The sequence below is a fragment of the Oryctolagus cuniculus genome, chromosome 10, assembly GCF_964237555.1.
Source record: "Oryctolagus cuniculus chromosome 10, mOryCun1.1, whole genome shotgun sequence".
NCBI classification, from domain to species: domain Eukaryota; kingdom Metazoa; phylum Chordata; class Mammalia; order Lagomorpha; family Leporidae; genus Oryctolagus; species Oryctolagus cuniculus.
In genome coordinates this window covers 32,141,019-32,164,477 of record NC_091441.1, presented here as the reverse complement: position 1 = coordinate 32,164,477, position 23,459 = coordinate 32,141,019, and the positions used below count along the sequence as shown (strand labels likewise).

The following is a 23,459-nucleotide window of genomic DNA, read 5'->3' as shown; positions in this document are numbered from 1 at the left end:
ATGTTTTAATCATGATCAGAGTGCAAGAGGTTATTACTATTATTAATATTTGTATTATTATAATTTGGAGGAAGACCACAGAGGTAGATGCCATTCTCATCACTTTATAGCAAAAGTACAAAAGGATGACATCAGTTTTGATGTTTAAGTGCTATGTGGCATATGTATGCGATGGAAAGTTTCTCAATCTCCCTTTCTATGCTGGATGCATTCTCAAGAATGTGAATAGGATGGGAGAGGGAGCGGGAGATGGGATGGTTGCAGATGGGAGGGAGGTTATGGGGGGAAAAATCAGCTATAATCCAAAAGTTGTACTTTGGAAATTTATATTTATTAAATAAAAGTTTAAAAAAGTAAAAATAAAAAAAAGGAGTTCACTCCCACAGATCCCACCTAAAGAGTGAGAGTTTTCTCCCACCTTCCTGAGGGCTGAATAACTACACAAGTTATTTGGAATAGTTCTGAATGAGAGATTTGTCTGTTCTCCCTGTTTGTTTAATTACTTACTGTATAAGTACAGATTTGACTGTGCAAGACTCTCCAAGTTTGGCCTTTGGGAGCTCTTGGGCCTTGTGTTCCTTGATATGCCAATCACATGTGTGAGTGTGAGTATGCGTATGTGTCAGTGTGTGTATTTAAACACGTTCTTGCCTTTTTGAACTGAAAAACTCTCGATTTGTTTTGTATATTTTCTGACCCAGTCCTAAAATCAGTCATTTATCCAAGAAATTTAGATTCCTTTCAAGTAGATTATTGACTACAAGAAATGTTATATTGAATCCAATATGAATTGATGCTATTCTATTTATTCTCCTGCATAAAACAGTTTTGGTACTTTTTTTTATTAGTTTCACAGGAACGCTGAGCATAGGGTGAATAGCTTCATGAAGCCAATAGATCTCTTTGAAGGAGGAGATTTTCAAAATGCAGACATGAAACTCCTGGAGAAAATTAAGAAATTCAGCAAAAATAACAGAATTTCAACTTCATTGCCAACTGAGACCACACATCTCCTCCAAACATGATTTTAATATGGAATTATCAAATGGAAATTTTTTATATGCAAGAGCAAGTTATACTGGAAATATACTAAATTTCAAGAGATAGAATTCCTTTTCTTTAATCAGAACCAAAGGTAATTTCAGTAGCTATTAATAAGCTATTGTTGGTTTAAACAAAGAACCTAAAATGGTTTTTGTTGCAATGTATCTTTTATATATGCCCAGACTCCAAAGCCTAGTTTTATTTGTAAGGTCTCCCAACAGAGTGGTTGCTATAGATGTAGTAAAAACCCAAAGGACAGCAGGCTTAGCCTTTGGAAAAACAGTTCCATTTCTAAAGGCAAGGAATAGATATTGAGGCTTAAAAGCAGTTGATCCTTGGGATAAAGTCATAGCTAATGTAAGGTTTTCAGAATAAAATCTAAGATTTCAGGGAAATCTAGGGACCAATTATGTGATGTTCAAAGGAAACAGTGAATACAAGTAAGTCTTAGTTTTTACTTTATGCTTAGGGCAAATATGTAGAAAGTAGAAAGTGATTCTATTCATTGTTATGGAATAAGAGATTATTTTTGTTTCTTTTGTGATAATGATAATGAAGAAGAAGCAAATGAAATTGGAGTGATGAAGGCTGGGCCTCGAGGCTCCTAAGTTTTAAGTTGCTTCAGTTCGGAAATAACCACAAGGAGTGATCTCGGCTTCATTCTGGTCCTTTCTCCAGAGAAATGGCTCGGATCCCATGGGAAGGGTTTTCCTTGGCCTTTTCTTCCAACCTGCCTCTCCCATCTGAATTTCATGATAAAATGCGCTCATACACCAGCATTCAAGATAGCCAATTAGTTTTTCCAATGGAGTTTTCCACCCTGGGAAGGCCAGGTGTACAAACCCTCCTTATCTTCCATCAGCTCAAAGACAAAAATTTCTTATGAATACAAGATTTGTAAAAATTTAACCTCTCAGTAATGTGGAAAGGGAGAAACAGGAGGAAACAATGTGGTAGAGGAGAGGTCAAGCAGAACCAGAGTGGCCACAGAAAGAGTGATCTTCCAGTGGTTCTGGCCAGGGCCCCTGGAATGGGTGTTCTGACTACTTAATAAGAAGAAAATTCTCCAATGAGAAAACAGCCCAATCCTCATGCACGTGACCATTGAAGGAGAACGGGATGCTAATGAGAGCAGTCCAGGGGAGGCGCTTCAAAAACAAATCCAGAATGAAGGAGGACTTACTTTAGTGCTGAGGAGCCAGTAGAGTTACTACGGAAAGGAAACCTCTGAACGTCCTTGTGTCTTCCACGCTGGCCGTCTTCTTTGCCCTGAGCACCTGAGAAGGACCTCAAATCCTGCTCAGCGTGGTCTATCTGATGACACTGGCTCCTGTCATCAAAACCATCATTCCTGCAGGAACTGTGAGGTAAGGCTCAGCTGTTTCTCTGACTTTTCACATTTGCTAACATTTGGAGATTCTTTCCTGCAAGTCCACTGGGGGTATTGTTGGCTTTTAAGCTTCTCGTTCTGTTCCTCCCCATCCACTAGAATAAAAATGCAATATTGTATATAGTCATATTTAAATATATGCAAGCATATATGTATTTATATACACCATTGTATACAATCATTTTCCTTCTATGAAAACTTTTGAGGTGCTTGCTAGCCAAGGGCAGACGATATGTAAGCCTTTTGAAGATGGGATCCTACTTCTGAAGGCAAGGAAACATAGAGCTGTTATTTCACATAGAAACCTTCCAATCAGTTTACTTTCAACCTCCCCCTGGCCCCCACATGCCCCAATCTAACCCCAATTTAGATTATTGTGGTAAAAGATCATCATAAAATGTAGCCTTGGACAAGGAGATGATCTAATTATTCAGCCTTACTGCATCAGTCTAATGAATTATGCAGTTTTTCCTGCAGTATTTCACCTGAGAGAATGAGTGTATCAAACACCATAGCATGTGAATTCTCCAGTCAGCCCATGTAGGTGCTAGAGCGGTGAGTGTTTAGTGCCACATCAGAGAGCTAGTTTCACAGAGCTTAAAAGTGAATATTAATAATTAATATTTTTAAGAGGTTGAGAATATGCATTCTCCTGAAGAGGCTTGTACGTTCACATATTATACTATATGTGATAATTGTTTTATATTTAATAATACCTATTCAAACAATGGGCAAATTATCATGTAATTATTTGCACAATCTTCCAGAGCGGTAGTGAGAAAGCTAAAGGGAATCCTAAGACTAGACTTCAAAATAGTTTATTTGGGACAGATGAATACCATTCTCTTGAGGCCCCTGTCAATAGAACAAGAGGAATTACTTACATCTGTAACTGTGCACATGGGAGGAAGCTCCAGAATCTACCTCTACTATGAAGCTTACTGAATGACTATTTAGTAAAAACCTTCTGGTCTACCTAGTTGTTCACTCTCCCTACACTAGGGTATGAGGATAGAACTAAGGTGTGTGGTTCTCTGTTTGCTGTAAAACATCTGTGGGGTCTAATGGCAATCTCTGCAAACATGGTACAGAGATGTGTTTAGATTATGTGCAAGTGTGGTTTTAAAGACAATGATGTGAGCATGTCTTCTTATTTTGTGTTATAAATAACATTCAAGAGTGAAGCAGATATTCTAAATTTATTGTGATGAAAAAGCCAAATGTTAAGCGCCATTAGCAATAAAAGGAAGATAGTTACTTATTATTGCCTTGTAGTCAGTTGGGTCAACTGACTGATGTCAAGTGAAGTTTCCTGGCAATGTGAGCCGTGATTTTATATTAGTGAGCAAAATTCAGCCAATCTGTTTTCATGAATTAAAAGCAGTATCTAATTTTCAAACCTCTGCTTAAGGTTTGAAAAACCCTTTCCTGATTTCTTACGACAAATGACACTTCTCTTACAATCTACCTACACTAATTTTGTACAAAGAAAGAAGGGCATGAGGCAAAGCAGATTGACTGAGTTGAGTTTGTGGAGAGGTTTGCAGAGTGAGGAGATACTTGCCTGTGGTGGTAGGTCTTTCAGGTTTGCTCAGAAGATCCAGCTTGGGGATGTGGGTATTGAGGCACAATTACAATTCTAATAGAAATAGTTGATAACTGAAAGCTTCCATTTGATATGAGGCATGGGGACCATTCTTTGCCAAGAGCCTTTCCTGTGACATTCCAGCATCCTAGCTGTCAAAGCATTGAGTGTCAGAGGTGAGCACCATCATTCATCTATTGATGGATGATATCCTTAAATTAGCAGGCCAAATGTGGTTTACGTATGATTTGTACTAGTACAGTTGTATGAACTTTGACACATTGGACGAGAAGGTCATGCTACACTGTTCTTTTATCAGTTACCTGACAGAGGAGCTGTAACAAATTCATGCTTTAAATTGCAAAATATTTTATTAGAATCAACTCTAAATTATCTGGGGATGGAGAGAGCAGGCAAGAGCTGGACATCAGCATTTGTTGAAAAGAGCAATATAGGCTGGCGCTGCGGTTCACTTGGCTAATCCTCTGCCTGCAGCACCAGCACCCTGGGTTCTGGTCCCAGTTGGGGTGCTGGATTCTGTCCCAGTTGCTCCTCTTCCAGTCCAGTTCTCTTCTGTGGTCCGGGAAGGCAGTGGAGGATGGCCCAAGTGCTTGGGCCCTGCACCAGCATGGGAGACCAGGAGGAAGCACCTGGCTTCTGGCTTTGGATTGGCACAGCGCGCCAGCCATAGCAGCCATTTGGGGGGAGAACCAATGGAAAGAAGACCTTTCTCTCTGTCTCTCTCTCACTGTCTAACTCTGCCTGTCAAAAAAATAAATAAATAAAAAGAAAAAAGAAAGAAAGAGAAAAGAGCAATATAATGAAGACTGTTGGTGATTAAACATAGAAGCAGAAAAAGTTCATTGCCATGATGGTGCTTATGAGCCCTGGGTGAAAAATAGATGGGGAAGGTGTGATTCAAAGACACACTGCTCAAAATTTTACTGCTTGTGTTGAAGCTGAAATCTCATTAGTAAAGAACCAGTCCTATGGGTTTAGAAATATTTTCAGTCTTTCACATATTAAAAACGTAAAGATCTGATGGAAGATGGAATGCCTTATAGAGTGGGTCCCTGACTGGACCCATCCTGGAATCCATTCATCCTATTATTCAACAAATATAAAGTGAGCACTTACCAAATGTGGTCCCTGTGACTTCAACAAAGGAATCTGCTACAGACCGCTCTATTCCAGTGCAAGAGGACAGGAATATGGGAAGACAGAGGGGAAATCCAAAAGAAGAGGTGGATAAGAGGGAGAGCAATAGTTTAGGTAACTAGTTCCAGCTTGGAGTTCTGATTAAGCAGAAGGATCTCCAATAGAGTAGGAGTTAGAAAAATGACTTGGATAAGGTGTTGGGGACAGACAGACCATGGAACCAGACTAACAAAATCTGTTGATTAATCCGCATGTGTGAAATAGCAATAATCCAAAACAGAATTGGTCTGAACACTGACATTTAGATAATTTCCAGTGGAAAAGACAGGGATAGGACCGAGTTCTGACCCTCCCCCCAAATGCTTCATGTATGCCATGTGGCACATGTGAATAAGTGGAGAACATGTTTTCCAGAAGACTGCACTCTTGGAAATATGGAAGACCAGGTTCCACTCCTATTTCTCCTATTTCTTTTGGTCTCATCTTCATTTTTGACATGAGGGCATTTGATTCAAAAATCTCTGTCAGTGTCCCTTCAGGAAAATAAGGACATACACACACACACACACACACACACACATACACGTGCACCCACATGCACTTGATTTAAAAAGAAGTCTTGCCTTTAATCCAATAAGGTTAGACTTAACATTAAATAACTTACAAATAATTATATTACACTTTATTCCAGTTTGAAAATTCCAAGATTATATTTTTATAGGCCTTTTCTTATTTACAACTGGCAGATCTGTGGCAATTCACTTAGTATTTCTGAGGAGATATTACTTTCCCTGACCTTGTGTACTTTAAGGAACATTGAAGTATTCCATTTTACAGACAATACTCTGAGCTGTTGAGTGTCAAATAAGCAACTCCTGTACATACGTGGTTTAGGGAGCTTCCTATCACAGGCATCTAGATGGAGGGTTGTGAACATGAGGAGTTAAGGACACCCAGAGGATACCAAGTTGATTTATTATCAGATCAATAGTCTGCAAACTGAGAATATGCAGTAAACCAGAGTCTGTTGGCTTTTCAATACATTGTGGAAATAAGGACCTTTATGTGGATTCCAAGGGCATTCTGGTTCAGTGAGTCAATAATTCCCACCATATCATAGAAAACATACTGCCCCTATAGGCCATGGAATGCCTGGGGAATGTTCTTCAGCAATCAAGTAGTTACACAGTAGATTATATATTAACTTTAGAGTCTGCTCTGTGATCTAATTGGTAAATAACATACAGTTAGGTACATTTTACCTACAAGAGCCCATCCATAGGCCCTGAAGAGAATAGTGAAGCTTTACAAGCCTTTCAAGCAGGCTCAAGCAGGGAGATGTAAACTGTGTCACTCTAATAAAAGACTCATGTGGCATTTTCTGATGTGGGTAGTTCTAGCACTTGTTGGAGGAAAGGGAGGGATGGGGGCATGAAGGAGAGAGGAGGAAGAATGGAGAGAAGAAGGAAGGAAAGAGCAGAGGGGAGAGGGAAAATATGCATAGTAGTGTGTGTGTATAAGTCCAAGATTAGGATTGGTATCTACAATGGAAATTTTAGCCATTACAGGAGGGAAAGTTTTTAATTTTGGAAAAATTGAAATAAAATTTCAATAAATAAAATTACAATCAAAAATTGTAAGAAATGTTTGAAACTCAAGCGTACTTTTTCATAAAATACATTTTTCATTAACTTTTTGAAGACCTCCATACTTATTTGCTGCCAACAGCTTGAGCATGAGTCTTCAAACAATAAAGAAAAGAATTATTTTTTAAGAGGTTAATTCTGCTGAATGTAAATAAAAGCAGTGTTAGAATTGGAGCCTGGAGCAACAAGATACAGATAAAGAATCACACATTTCATGACAAATTATTTTAGGTGATTAGAAATACCTCTAGTTTTGCATTTTAAAATGCTGGCAATGCCCAGACTGTTCACTTAATACTAGCCAACACTTGCAAAGCCCTTTATAATTTACAAGGTATTCACAGTAATTATCACAGCTAATTCCTGCAATAACCCCGTGAGTTTAAATATTGGACTTCCTATTTTCCAGCTAAAGAAACTCCTGCTCAGGGAGAGTAAGTGGCTTTTCCCAAGATCATTCAGGAGTCAGCTATAAAAATGGAACCCAAAGTCAGCCCTTTTGACTCTATATGTCGTTCCCCCTCTTCATGGAGGAATGACACAGGACCCTGTGCTGTTCTTTCATCTGCTCGGCCCTCCCTGGGTTTGCTGCTGGTTCTTCCCGGGTTGGCTACCGACCCTTCCACCTCCGTGGAAGGGCGGTTCCCCCTAGCCACTTTCCCCACTTCCGCGGGGGAGCGGCACACCGCCGGCCGGCTCTCTCGGGGGCTGCACAGGTGTTCCTTCAGATAGATGTTCCCCTTAGATGTTCCTGGTGCATGTTGTCTCTCTCCTTTATAGTCCTCTTCCACCAATCCCAACTCTGCTACCCACACGCCGAGTACGCTGCTCTCCTCCAATCAGGAGCAGGTCCTGCTGTTTATTGGTTGAACTGGAGGCAGCTGTGTAGAAGCTGTTTCTCCCTTCTCAGCGCCATATTGTGGGAGAGCAGATGCATAGAATAAGTCTTAATTCCAGTAACTTAGTCTAGTCCGGGTTGCTCCCCACACTATATTGTCCTTTTCTTTCGGCTTCTTTGCCTTCATCTTCACTGAGCCTTCTGCAGTTGCCTTTTTAGGGCAGAGATGCAACTATCTGGAAGACAGGAGACATACCTGATACAAGCCCCTGGACATCTAAAACTACTCCTATAGCCAACACAAAAACTAGTCTTTTAAGGACTAGAATTGCAATAAAATTTTTAAATACCGTATTAAAGTATGCTTAAATGAAATTATTTGCATTATTTAGTTGTCATCATGAGAAGGGGTTATGTAAAAGGGGAAGCAGGAACAAGTGTGTCTTGTTTAGTGATGAGAGAGGGTGGTCTTGAGTGAGTAAACCAAAGGACTCACCATGGAGAGTAGTGTGTTATTGGATTAAGAACTTTGAGAGCAAGAGTGAGAGTAGCTGAATGACTGAAAAACCACACTGAGAAGCTGGCAGTGTACTGAGAAGAGTGAGACCTAACGGTGTATGATGTTAAGAGTAGGGAGAGGGCACAATGAATGTAATTATGGGAGGAAACCTAGTAGGAACATGCACAACCAACCAGCTGGGAAGAATTAGGGGTTGGGAAGACCAGTTACAAAGGTATGGTAGTGTTCTGGAATGGGACAATATGAGCATAGAAATACCCATCAAAGTAAATTATTATCATTATTATGAACAAAGAGCATTCTCAGAACTGGCTCTGAGATGTGTGATCTAAAATGAGTTTTGAGTAATACTAGTGCCTCTGGATATTAATAAGATTTTTAAAAACCTCTGCAAAATGTATGTTCTCAAGATGTATCCCAGGATTTATGAGACTTAAATGTGCAAAACATACAGTTTTGAATTTATGGAAGGATGATAGGAAATGCTGATTTCCCAAATATCTTAACTAATTAGGCTCACCTCCCTTTTCTCCCAACAAAGCATTTTTCAGATCTTGTGGAGATGCCATAAATAAAAGATGATTTGGAGCCAGGTCACAAGAAGCTTAGGGTCTAGTTCAGTTACACACTAACGATGTAACCTTGGGCAGCTGTGGGTCTGGAGCTCTTCTTTTATTGTGCTATCCTTGTGTGGGATTACAGGGGGGGGGTTAAAAAGGTAACAGACTGTAGGGGAAGTATTGAGACAGTTACACATTCAACAGAAGCAAGAGTTGGTTGGCATGTCCTCTTTTACAGGCAAGAATAAATTGGTGGCTATTATGCCCAGTGCTCCTGATAAAATTTACTACATTCCTCTAATAGCTCAGGAAATTATCTACTCGAAACAAGAACAAAGTTTAGGGTTTTAAAAGTTTATGTGTGACATATAATTAAAAGTATGACTGCACCAGAATGGGTTAGAAAAAGAAAGCCCAAAAGGGCCAGATGTCTTCCTTCTCCATACATGTTTTTATCTCCTCAAATACCCATGTGAGCAACTCTCAAGTGCTGTCCCCTGTCTCTAGGTTCCTTGAGCCCAGAGAAGGATGCCAGGTTTTTATGTGAAGATCTAGTCTGCAAAACAGAAACATTCGTGTGCAAATGAATATTTCAAGCTCTGGGATCAAAGTTAATTTCACTCCCTGCATGGGACATTCTCTCAAACTGTGTACAGATTTCAATAAAGTGCTCTGAAAGGGCAATGTTTATTTAAAGAAATCACAGGTGAGCATTACCATATACCTACTGTGTGTTAGGCATGAACACAGGCACTTTGGATGTTGTCTAAGGAAAATATGGTAAACCACAGAAAGGGCATGGCTTCAGCTCACCCCCTGGGGTTTGAGTGTTAGCTCTGCCACTTACTACTTGTGTCACTTTCATTGAGTGATTTAAATCCTCTGAGATTACTATTTCTCATCTGTAATATGGTAGCTACTTTATGGAGTTGTCTCAAGTATAAAGTGACTGAAAACGTCAAAAGCAGTGCCGCGCATTTAGTAAGTGCTCAATAAATGTTACCCATTATTATATCTACTATTATTTTAGTATCAATTTCCAGTGCTTCCCCAACACAAATGAAGAAACAAAGACTGAGACCTGAAATGGCAAAAAATCTACAAAGGAAATTTGCTGTGTGGAATTTTACTTCCAACGGGAAAAGGAATATTTTCCTTTTCCCCCCATGCTGTAGTTGGGCTCTCTCCTTTCAGATAATGTTCAGTCAAGACATGAAACAGCGCAGAAGATGTCTCTATCGTGTTTTGACTTTTCTAAAGGAAGCTTCCAGGTTGTCTTTCGTCCAGATTTTGGAGAGCTAGAGATCACCTTTATCATGTGATCAAAGAGTCAATTTATAAATAATACAACCAACATTTTCCTGGCACCCAAAGTACAACTTCTCCCCTTCTCAATCCCACAATCTCTGCTAGTCTCAGTTCTCAGCACTTCGTTTTTTAGTCTGTAGTAAAGTTAGTCAATCTTAGGCAAAACAGAAAACTGCACCAAGTCAAAGGTAAAGAACAACAGGATTATTTACTGGGTGCAGAGCATATGTTTAAGATTCCCTCTAATTTCAGATGATTTTTTTTTTGTAACTTATTTGAGGGGTGGAGAGAGAAAAAGAGAGACAGAACTGCCATCTGCTGGTTCATTTCTCTTATGCCTGCAATGGCCAGGGCTGAACCAAGCCAAAGTCAAAGAACCAGGAACACAATCCAGGTCTTCCACATGACTGGCAGAGTCCCACCTACCTGAGCTATTACCTACTGTCTCCTTAGTGTACATAAGCAGAATTCTGAAATCTGGAGCAGAGCCAGGACTCAATCCTAGGCGCTCTGATGTGGAATGCAGGCATCCAAAAACATAACCATTAGACCACACGTCTGCCCCTCAGATTATTTGTTTGAACCATGGGTGAGAAACTCTGATGCCTGAAAATTGTCACATTGTTTCTTTATCTCCATCCACAGTTTCCCCTTCTTCCTCCTGTCCTCCTCGTCTTTCCTATTACCTTCCTACCTCCTCCCTTCCCCTCTATGCCATCTCTTCCCACTCTCTTTCACTGTTTTTCTGCTTGCCTATAGCCATGCTAATCAACAGTGTTGACTTTTATAGCATTTACTGTTTGCTAAATGCTCAGTACTTTTTTTTTTGCATACTTTAATCTGTCTTACAAGAATGCAATACACGGAATAACATACTTTCTGGATTTGAAAAAAGATGTAAAGGCTGATGCCTGAAGCCTTCTGACAGTGAGCCATCATCAACTGAGTTGAGTTCAGGTGAGCACTGACCATCTCAATGTAAAGAGAAGAGACAAAATAAATGTAATTCACGTTGCTCCCTTACTGTGAATGGATTTTGAGGCAAATAATGAATGGTTTCAATTAGGCATGCATGTGGATTTGATCCATCCACTTTAAAATAATCTTAATTTCTTTTAAATAATTCTTATTTTAATTGAATCATAGATTGGAATTCATTCTTGTATATTTTCTATGATGAGGTTCTTTAATAATTGTGGGTGAAAACAGGGAAAGTAGGATGCTTTATTTAACATTTTATGTATATTTACAGTACAGCATAGATCAACTTTTGCATGTATGTTCCTTTTTTAACATACATGTTAATATTGTGCCATTGTACCTCAAGCCATATTCGTTGGAGTTCATTTGTACATTCAAGAAACTATAGGCCGGCGCCGCGGCTCACTAGGCTAATCCTCCGCGCCTTGCGGCGCCAGCACACCGAGTTCTAGTCCCCGTCGGGGCGCCGGATTCTGTCCCGGTTGCCCCTCTTCCAGGCCAGCTCTCTGCTGTGGCCAGGGAGTGCAGTGGAGGATGGCCCAAGTACTTGGGCCCCGCACCCTATGGGAGACCAGGATAAGTACCTGGCTCCTGCCATCGGATCAGCGCGGTGCGCTGGCCACAGCGCGCTGGCTGCGGCGGCCATTGGAGGGTGAACCAATGGCAAAGGAAGACCTTTCTCTCTGTCTCTCTCTCACACTGTCCACTCTACCTGTCCAAAAAAAAAAAAAAGAAAAGAAACTATAGCGACTCTATGTGATGTGAAGCATAACAGTACTGTGCTTTCTTTAATGTTTACTTAACTTTATTTATTTTAAAGGCAGAGATCTCCTATCTACTAATTCACTACCTGAATGCTCACAACAGCCTGGGCGGGGCCAGGCTGAAGCTGAGCACCAAGAATTCAATCTGGGTCTCCCACATAGGTGGTGGAGACCCAAGTAGTTGATCCAAAACTTGCCGCCTCCCAGGGTGTACATTATTTTGGAAGTAGATCTGGGTCTTCAACCCAGGCACTTTGATATGGAATGCAGGCATCCCAACCCAGCATCTTTGCTATGCCAAATGCCCAGCCTATGTTACAGTTTTGGAGCTCAGAAGATTTAGATTTTAATCTAAGCCCAGACCCTGCTACTTCCCAGCTTTATGACCTTGGGCAAGTTCCTTAACCTGTGTGAAGTCCAAGTTTCTTCTTTGGTGATCATGGAGCATAAGAGCCACCTTTCACAGCTATTGTGAAGGTTAAACGTAGAAGCATATGAAAAGGCACACACTCAATAGAAGCTAATTGTCTCCCTCCAAAATAATTTTCATTTATTATAAAAATTATCCCCAATCCATATCTATAGACCTATATCTATATAAAATGAGTGTTTGTATTGTGTAGACTCATAAGAACACACACACCTACCACCCCAAGTATTCCCTGTAGAACCAAATACAGGAAATGACTTAACATACCTATATTCACTCTAATCCAGATCATACTCCATACAATACCTGTTCTACAGAGGTATGAAAGCACACTCCACTCTTTCCTGGTCACAGAACCCATGGGTGCCATAGGTGTGTCCTAGCACCATCTAGTGGAGAATTCCACTTTCTACCCCATAGTGCCTTGTGCTGGTTCTAACCATTACTATTACCTTTTTAGAGGCTACCTCTATCATCCTAAAAAAAAAATGAGATGCTGAATGATCTCCTCTATTTTTCTATTTAGGTCCTTTACAGCTTTCTTCCTGAGTGTTTCTAGGATGCACATATCTCATTGAAGTATTCTCACTTTTGTCTACAGACAAGGAAAAGGCTTGAAGCACCTTAGGATACTTCAAGAGGACCTGAGTGACAGTGAGTACATGCATCATTTCTGAGTTTGTATCTTCAGGATCTAGAAGAAAATGTTGTATCCTGTAATGATGACTTTCACTATTCACTCAAATTGGGAATGCTTTGTATCTTTTCTTCCAGGGAAAATGCATTTATTTCTTTTGGTGAGAACTATGGCTCACAAGATGCTACAAGCCAATTTTTTCAGGGAGATGAAATGCTATTGGTCTTTCTCTAGCTACTAAGGAAACCAGTGTAGCTATAGAAATTGTTACTGCTATGTATTAATGAACTCATGGAATTTAATCTTCATTCCCGTAGTGAGTGGATTTTGTACAGCAAAAGATGTAATTGTAGAGAGAGATAAACATGCCACTGTACTTGAGTCTTGGTTTTGCAACTTCTTTATGCCATTCAAAATTATAAACGTGACTGAGAAGCATAGGCATGGATGAGTCAAGAGAAAGCATACTAGTTCAAATCTTACAGATGGGTTAATTGGGCCCGAGAATGTATAAATGCTGTTGAAAGTCATGTCATTACCAATGTTACATTCAAGTGACTAGCTTAATGAGCCTTCTCAGTTGCTCATACAACAATAAGACATATACATGTTGTGGGGACAATATCAACCTGGGGTCTCCATTCTCCCTCCCCTGCTCCAAATCTCTGCCAGGGCCCAGAGACATTGGGATGAGTTTGATCGATTGATTTTTTTTTTTTCATTTTCTACATTAGTCAGCCCAAAATGACTGCTATATGTTACTGACATGTTTGATAAAAATGGTAAGGACTGCTGGCTAAGAGTCCTCCAATGCATAGGATAAGATAGGAGTATAAACAGTCAAGCAGTAAACAAGGATGCCGGAGAAGGGCAAGATGTGATTCACTGCTACAGTAGATTTGACTTAAACTTTTTACCACTCAGGTAATAAGCCAAACTTTGTGGAAGAAGATAGCAATTTAATCCAGAAATAAGTAGATTGTTCTATCATTTTTTTGCACACAGATGAGAACTGAATGGATTTCCTCAACCTGTCTCATATTGTGAGAACTTAGGTCATCTGAAAGCATTGAATTGGTTCTGGCAAAGGTTGAATGCCTGAGCTTGCTTTCCTATTCTTTTGTTTACTGGGCAAGTGACACACATTGGACAAATCAGAGTCTCATTCTATAGGTTAGGGAAGTAGAGAAGGAGGAAATAAAAGTACCATGTTTTCATTAGGCTTGAAGTTGCTTATTTGCAGAAAAGTTCTTCATCAAATGCTTGTATCTGTAACTCAGAATATGACCTCAGTTCTGCTGCTTTTGTTGCAATGTTCCATTTTGTGTCTAATATTTCTTACTATGCTAGGAATCATTGTGAGTACATTGGTTTGTATTGATAATTTTATGTTGTGTGATCCATCACTGCATTGCATGTGGGGGCTGGGAGGAGGCATTACTTTGTCTTTCATTTGGTGCTCAGACAGCACGCTCCTATTGATTTCTTGGCTTGTGCGTTCGTTAGATGATGATTTGCACTTTTCCTGCATTGTGTTTATCCAGATGATGTTTCAGATGCATCTACAACACATCATCATTAACAACACACATTTATTGAACATTTATGTGCTGTGGATCAGGCTGCAGGCTAGAGGCTGAGGATAATAAGAGGATTTGATGTGATCTCCACTCCGTAGGGTTTTATTTATCTATTGGACCACATTTGTTGAAAAAGGAAAAAGAAGACACCTAACAGCTTATGCCCATTGAGTGGTACAGGCAATAAATACTATTGGAGTTCAGAGTAGAGCATGGTTGGTGAGGGTTGGTTTCTCAGGAATGAGATAAAATTTGAGTGACTTCTTAAAAGATGTGAGGGCTGTTTTTATGAAGTATTGAATACAGTGAGTTTCTGAATACCGTGGTGCCAAAAAATGTAATACCTATGTCTTTAACTACAATTGTCTTGTTAATTATTTATGAGCTTAAGACTAAGGATCAATATCTACCTGCTTTCCACAATGCTTTCTGCAGAGCGCTATCATTAATGCCTTGGATGCCTCGTCTTGCACACCAAGGAAGAGCCAGCCAGGCTGCTCACTTTTGTCACTAACACCTCCTGGGCCTGGTGGTCAGCTTTTAGGGTTGTCTTTTGCTTTGTCTAAAATTTGCCTTCACTTCCTCACTATTGAAAGCCATAGTGAGAAAAATAGGTGTCCTGTGACTTCTTACAGCAATGTGAATTTTAAGGTAAGAGAATAAGAAAAAAATGCCTTTCTTGTGGTTGTTGCCCCACTGCATTGCAAGGAGAACTCAAGTTTGACCCTGGTGAGGATATTAGTCCCTCCAGGGAAATATCCATTTATGAGAAGCTCAGGGTTTTTCCTTTATAAGGGAGAGATGTTCAAACAGTTTTGAAGATTGAAAACTTCACTTATTACTTCTGTGAGACTTCACAAGTCCAGACAGAAATTTGCCTCAGTTTATTGACAGAAAGCTTAGCAGGAAGACTGTGACCAGGATTATTGATATCCTAAGGACTAAGCCTTGTGACTTCTCTTATACCAGTTCTTTTCCCAGAACTCTTTCTATTATTTCTGTCCTTTTTATACTCTACATTTTTATAATTTATTTTGGCTTTGGTAGAATGAGAGGCAAGGAAGAAATGTAATTCAAATTTTATGACCTTCATTTCTTCATTCAGCATATATTTAAGGATACCTATTGCAAAAAATAGCATAAAACATTCTGTAGGTCTCCAAGAGACCCCAGCCTACTTGTGTTAAACAGGTGTAAGACAGATACTGACATACTCTAAGCAGGAAAGAAAATAAGACAATAAGCTTTCTCTGTAACTGTTTCCCTCATTCCTACACATAGTAGCAAGGTAGGTTTAAGTTATATAATTAAAGATAATTCAATCTTTTTCATTTTAAAATAGTTTCTTAGGTATAATTTAGGTAAAATATTTAGTGACTCTGAAGTATAAATGCTCAATCATGGATGTTTCCCCTATCACAAGAAGAATCCCTATGTCCCTTCCCAGGATGGCTGGATATGTGCCAGGAAAGCTGACCTGTGCCCTGAGAGTGAGCAGCTATCTTCTGTGTGGTCCTCATTGCTGGCTACCAGAAGGAGGTTGGTCTAGATTGATCGGCCCTGAACACTTGGTACTGTTATCTGCCAACCATGGCTAATCTCACCTGTGTAATTGTGGATGTCATGCAGGTACTAATGGCTGAAGCCCACAGTAATTACATTGTATCTGTGTACAGAGGTCCTTGCACATTTAATCTTTCTCATTTAGTCCAGTGTTGCAGGATCTCTGCATCCCTCACCCATAGTCTGGGGCACATATAACATGGACTCAGAACTCTCTCTTACATCCATCTGTTAAGAATACTTCTAACCATGTTATGTGAAGAAGGATAAAATAGTGACCTGGAGTTCTAGAAGATCTCACTCTGTCTAGTAGGGTGTTTTAAGTAACTCACTGTTCACCTTTGGCCAAGGCCTAAGAAAGAGTATTTGGTCCCCAGAGAATTGGGATTTATTGTTACCATGGGATCATCCACACAAAATCCACCATCTCCTTGCCTAAGAAGGCTTTCTCGTCTTCCTATCTGGTGTAAACTTCCCTTCTTACTTCTGTTCTCTACACTATGAGTTAGGGTGAGATCCCATGATTGAGTTTGCTAGACTTGGCTTCTGATCTAAAAATGAGAGCTTTGTGAATTTAAAGAAGCCTTTCTTTCTTAACTAAACTTGACTTTTGAAACTTTTTCTCTGTGGACTCAAGACAGACTTGCCTCCTTTTCTTTTTATTGCATTCTTATTTTAATCATCATAATCATCCCCAAAGCAATGGATGTCTCTCTGACCAAACATGAACAGCACATGAAAAAAATGTAGAGAGACAAACAGATATTACAACACACACACACACACACACACACACACACACACCATAGTACAACATCCATCTAAAATCATTGAGTAAAAAGAGCAAGACTGAATAGTGATGAGAATGTGATTGGAACACAAGTTCAAAAGTTGGACCCAGAGAGTTAGAGCAATGAAAAATGGGCCTTGATTTGGACCTAGAAGATAAGAGAATTAGAGTGAGTGTAAAGAAGAGGGAATGGGCTTTTTATCAGACTTACAGTCCTCTTCTGCAACCCCCAGAGCCTCTTTTATAATCCATGTATCTCTCTCTCTCTCTCTTTTTTTTTTTTTTTTTGACAGGCAGAGTGGACAGTGAGAGAGAGAGAGACAGAGAGAAAGGTCTTCCTTTGCCATTGGTTCACCCTCCAATGGCCGCCGCGGCCAGCGCACCGCGCTGATCCGATGGCAGGAGCCAGGTACTTATCCTGGTCTCCCATGGGGTGCAGAGCCCAAGTACTTGGGCCATCCTCCAATGCACTCCCGGGCCACAGCAGAGAGCTGGCCTGGAAGAGGGGCAACCGGGACAGAATCCGGCGCCCCGACCGGGACTAGAACCTGATGTGCCGGCGCCGCAAGGTGGAGGATTAGCCTAGTGAGCTGTGGCGCCGGCCATGTATCTCTCTTTTTTTTTTTTTTTAATTTCTTTCTTTATTTATTTATTTAGACAGGCAGAGTGGACAGTGAGAGAGACAGACAGAGAGAAAGGTCTTCCTTTGCCGTTGGTTCACCCTCCAATGGCTGCCGTGGCCGGCGCGCTGCGGCCGGCGCACCACGCTGATCCGATGGCAGGAGCCAGGAGCCAGGTGCTTTTCCTGGTCTCCCATGGGGTGCAGGGCCCAAGCACCTGGGCCATCCTCCACTGCACTCCCTGGCCACAGCAGAGAGCTGGCCTGGAAGAGGGGCAACCGGGACAGAATCCGGCGCCCCAACCAGGACTAGAACCCGGTGTGCCGGCGCCGCAAGGCGGAGGATTAGCCTAGTGAGCCGCGGCGCCGGCCCATCTTAAAAGTCTTTGTTGTCTCCATATTATGCACGCCTGTGTCTTCCTGGGAAATTATAAGTTACCTGAGGACAGGGATGAAAACACTTTGTATCTGTATTTATAATATTACCCAACTGTGCCCCCATATGTATTCAAAATTCAACAGTTAAAACCTTAGGAATTTTGGGTTATTTTTCTCTTAGTGCTGCTCTCTTTCAGAGATGCTGTGTCATTTTACCACCTGGATCCCAGAAAAAATAGTATCAAAGTAGAAATCCCAATAGGTATTTGCCTTAAATATTCTTCAAATATTGCCTTTCCCTGTCCCACATTGTATTCTTTTGATCTGTGGATTTCCATAAGGTAGTCAATTCAGGTTACATTTTTATTATGATAAATATAACATAGTTTACTATCATTTTAAAAATTTTTATTTATTCATATAAAGGGAACAGATTTCATGTATCTCATATATTCCATTTTTTATGATTTATTTACTTACTCGAAAGGCAGAGTTACAGACAGAGAGAAGAAAGAGACAGAATTCTTCCATCCACTGGTTCACTCCCCAAATAGCTGTAACAGCTAGAGCTGAGCTAATCTGAAACCAAGATCCAAGAGCTTCTTTTATGTCTCCCACTTGGGGGCAAACACTTTGGCCATCTTCTACTGCTTTGCCAGGCTATCAGCAGGGAGCTAGATCAGAAGTGATGGGGCAGCCGGGACTTGACCCATGCCCATATGGGATGCTGGTACCAGGTGGATGCTTAATCTGCTGTGCCACAGCACCAGCACCTTGTATATTCAGGTTTAAGATCGTAATGAACTTCCCACCCTCCCTCCTCTTTCCTATTTTTCTTCTAATTTTTGCAATGGCATACTTTCAATTTACGTTATAGGGCTGGTGCCGTGGCACAGTAGGTTAATCCTCCGCTTGCAGCACCAGCATCCTATATGGTGGACTGTTCTAGTCCCAGATGCTCCTCTTCCAATCCAGCCCTCTGTTGTGGCCTGGAAAAGCAGTGGAAGATGGCCCAAGTCCTTGGGCCCCTGCACCCGCATGGGAGATCAGGAAAAAGCACCTGGTGCCTGGCTTTGGATCAGCACAGCTCCGGTTGTGGCCATCTGAGGAGTGAGCCAGCAGATGGAAGACCTCTCTCTCTCTGTCTCTCCCTCTGTCTGTAACTCTACCTCTCAAATAAATAAAATCTTTTAAAAAATTTGCTTTACAATTACAAGCTTAATTGTCCACCTAGTAAAGAATTCAACAAGTGGTTATTAGAAAAACTTCTGTTACTCAGCAGTACAGAAAAGAGCTAAAAGCAATAATCAAATCTCAAAATGCTAATTTCACTGATGCACATTAAATGTTTTGTGTGTTCTCTGTAAGTTAGTTACTACAAATCAGAAAATATATATGATATTTGTCTTTTGGGGAACTGGCTTATTTCACTGAAATTTATTTATTTGAGAGACAGAGACAGAGAGAACTCTGGAGCCAAAAACCAGAGCCAGCCCTCTAACCCAAGTGCTTCAGTGTGGTACATGAACATCTTACCTGGTGTCTAACCCCTATGCTAAATGCCTGCCCCCATCTGAACCATTGTTATTGTATAGTTTTGTGTCAGTAACTACCTTATATCCTGGTGAAATCATCACCAATCATCCATCTCCAGAATTCTTTGTCTTACCAAGTTGGTACTCTTTATTCCTTAGGCAGCAATTCCCCATTCCCCTGTTGTTTCAGGGCATAGCAGCCATCCTTATGCCTTCATGAATTTGACTACCCACATGCCTTAAAAAAGTGGAATCATAAACAATTATTGTCCTTTTATGTCTGGCTTATTTCACTTAGCAAAATGTCTTCACTTCCACCTATGTTGTAACACATGGCAGAATTTTCTGCCTTTTAAAAACTGAAAACTATTCATTGCATGAATGTACCGTATTCAAAAAAAATTATCACATCAAATTTGTTGGGAAGATAAAATGTTTATTACCATCTAATGGGTAATTATGTACATCTCTGGGTATTTTTAGTGACTTCATTCTTTTTCTGTTATATGACTATTTGACAAGAGCTTGAATATGGCCTTTTCTAGAAAGAATATGCTATGTGGTATCAATCAGAAATTGTATTTCCTCTCAGGCAGTCAATTGTAGACTAGAGAACAAGCTCAGATTTTTAAAAAGAGAAACAAAACTATGTTTTATTTCGTATATTTAAGCTTTCTTCTGCAGCTCTTTGAAGGCACAAGAGATATCCAACTGTTGTCCCCAGACCATTAATCCTCAAAGTTTCTCTGCACAGGAGGGGTGCAGACGGTCAGATAATTTGTGCATGTTGCTTCCAGTGTACTCCTTATGGGTTCTATTGGGGTATAAGCATTTTAAAATCTCTGACAAGTTTCACTGTATAAAAATCACTTAATTTAATTAGTCAGCATTTTCAAGCACACCTGAACCCAGAATCATTTCTTTAGATGTTATTTGGTAATTCTTTGATATATTCTGGATTAAAATATGCCTGAATCTTTAAGATGATAACAAGAGTGAATTCATCTGAAAATGTAGAAAAGTGAGTTATCCCAGAACCTTAAGCTGAGAGGATTGCAATCCACAGACAAATAAATTTCCCTCAATTTTCCCATTGTCAGACCAAAAGGCACTTAGATTCATACTTAGAGAATTCATTTGATATTTGTTTTAAAATCCTTTAGCTAAACTCAAGAATTTATCCTGTGTGCACATAAAGGATATTGAAAGATCAATGGAGTAAACAATTACAATATTCTTGTTTGCATTTGTGTGGAAGACACAGCAATGCTATTTAAACAAATGTGTTTAAATAACATTGTGTTTAAATAAAATTTTTCTTATAATATTTCACTCTGTGAAGTAAGAAATAAGTGAAAGAAGCATAACCCTTTGTTTGAAGCCCATTCACCATGAAGGAATGATAAAAAGCAATGGGTTCCCTAAGTGATAGAAGATCCTGAGGGTGAGGAAGAGGGAAGGTAGCAGGAGGTTATGAAAGCCACAATGCATGGCATATCTCAAAGAGTGGGAAGTAGGATTTTGAATGAACTCACCATAAAGAAACAATAAATTTCAGGTGATGGATGTGCTAATTAACCTAAGTTGATCTTTACCCAACAAATACATGAATTAAAATATCACAGTGTATCTCATATACAAATAGTATGTGTCATGCAAAAAATAAAATTGATTAGTAAGAAAATATTCAGGGTGCATAAGACTCAGTGAAAGATGCCCTGGAGAAAGAGCAAAGAAGGAGGGGACGTTATAGGGCAGTGAGTTAAACCACAGCCTGTGATGCTGGCATCCCCTGTGAGCACTAGTTTTGGCTTCTCCATTCATTTGCTCTGATCCAGATCCAGGTCCCTGTTAATCCTCCTGATAAAGCAGCAGAAGATGGCCCAAGTACTTGGGCCCTTCTAGCCTCTGCCACTGCATTCATTTGGGGAGTGAAACAATAGACGTAGGATCCCTTTCTCTATGTCTTTCCCTCTTTCTGTTTAACTCTGCCTTTCAGATAATCTTTCAAAAGAAAAAGAGCAAAGAAAACTGTAAAAAAAAAAATCAGTTTCATTTCCATACCTCCAACAAACTGAAATAACCTCCAAATAATTGAAATACCAGTTACTAAATATAGACTTTCGTAACTTGGTAAATTTCTCGTTGCTTTTTAACCTATATTTTCCAAACTTTGCTCAGTACATACCTTTAGTTTATTTTTAAACCAGCAATGGGGTTACTGAGGGACAGGGAGGCATTATACATTCATAAACTGTATTTTAGGAAGGAGAGTCCCTGAAATGGAATAGAATGTGTGGGCAGTAATAAGTAAAGACTGTAGAGGAGGGAACAACAGCCAGCTGTAAACAGAACATGAAGCTATTCAAGGTTTAGGAGGTAGTCCCCAAGGCTGATGCTTATAAGAAGTTTAGGCTGAGAATCTTATCACAGTAATAGTCTTTCTATAGATAGCTAAGTTAATGTGGTCAGGCTCTCTTGTTTTCTGATAGCTAGTTGGCATGCAGTAGCTATGTAGTGAATGAATGAGAGTCTAACATGTAATTCAGATAACATTATGAGATGAAAAAGAAAATGGCATTAATCTTTATTAGGTAAAGTCATTGATATTAGGGCCAGAAAGCACCTGTCCAATTAATAAGCAAGTAGCTGACTTTGGTGTTTGAAAAATTTCCCAAGAAGGACATGTCAGCCAGTCCTATTTAAAGCAAGTCACCTGGTCTTGGGCATGTGGCCATCTGCTCTGGGTGTGTATTGCAGGAGCATTTGTGTGTGGTAAATGCCATCTAGAAAGACATGTCAAGTCTTCTATGCAGTCAGTTTTCAAGCCATTATTACTCGCAGACTAAAAACCATTTTTGTCATTAGTCAGTCCTGGATTTCTGGATTCTGTTAAGAGAAAAAGTTGTTTAGCAAACAAAACGTTTCAGGCAGCCATCAGTTGATCATACTGAGCTTATCTGATTTAAGCTTGACCTGGGTGGATAAATGAGTTCATGGATGAACCTGTTTATCTCCCTATTGTCACAGGCCTCAGGCCTCCAAACAGGACATGAAGCCATTTAGGACATGGTTCCCATTACATCTGCTGAAGATATTTGACAGCCTGTACTGGTACCCTTTGATTATAAGACTTCAAGATTAATCTTGGACTAAACATTTTAAAATGCAGAATGATGGGATCTAAACCAATTTCCCAGGGCTGCCATAACAATGTATCCCAGATTGGATGACTTAAGCAACAGAAATTAATTTTCTCACAGATCTTGAAGCTGAAAATCCAAGATCAGGTGTTGGTAGCTCTGGTTTTTTCAATGACCTCTCTCCTAGGCTTTCAAGATGGCTGCCTCCTCACAGGCTTTTTCTTATATATGTGCATTATGGTGTCTCTGTGCATGTACAAACTTCCTCTTCTTATGAAGACACAGGTTACATTGGATTAGGGCCACCCTAATGACCTCATTTTAACTGAACTACCTGTCTAAAGGCTCTCTCCCCAACAGTCACATTCCCAGGTACTAGGGGTTAGGGTTTCAACATAGGAATTTTGAATTGATATGGATAAACCCATTACACAGTCATTTGATCAAAACATCTCATTTGTAGGGTTAGAATTGGACAAGAAAATGAGGGATCAGGCATGGTCAAGATTCTCTTCCTCTAAATTGTATTTTTGCTAATCCCCCTCAGTCTGGTTCATTGTTTCAGAACAGCTGCATCAGTGGGAAGGAACCATGGCTTCCTAGTACCCATGGTCTCACATCTTTAGTGCATCAATAGAGAGGAAAATGAGTGCTCTCTTCCTAGCTTGAGTCTAAAAATCCCAGGGGAAGCTTCTCATTGGCTGATCTTGCAAAATGTGGTCTCTCATGAATCAATCAATATGTCATGGGAGAGAGGCACTTTGATTGTCCCAGGTGTAGCTAGTGCTCTCTGCCAGAACAGTCCCTACAGCTGGATGGGCAAGGGCAGGTTCTCATCAAGATGCCAGCCCTCTTCTGGAATGCATTTCAAGAATGAATGGGTGAGAAGAGGAAAAAGTCTCCCAAAGGAACTTACCACCAGCAGAAGTGTGACCCAAACAGATACATAATGTGCCTTTTGGAGATCAAAGACAGTCAAGTAACAGGAAA

At 40.1% G+C, this 23,459-nt stretch overlaps 1 protein-coding gene across 1 annotated transcript in view; it reads left to right on the top strand.

The window, feature by feature from the left end:
- The first annotated feature begins 1,948 nt into the window (after window positions 1–1,948).
- Window positions 1,949–23,459, top strand: part of LOC108177141 (urea transporter 2) — a 431,437-nt gene continuing 409,926 nt past the window's right edge. The window contains exons 1-2 of the mRNA XM_017344140.3: window positions 1,949–2,411; window positions 12,826–12,878. The gene's annotated coding sequence lies outside the window, so the exon portion shown is untranslated. The remainder of the gene's footprint in view (window positions 2,412–12,825; window positions 12,879–23,459) is intronic.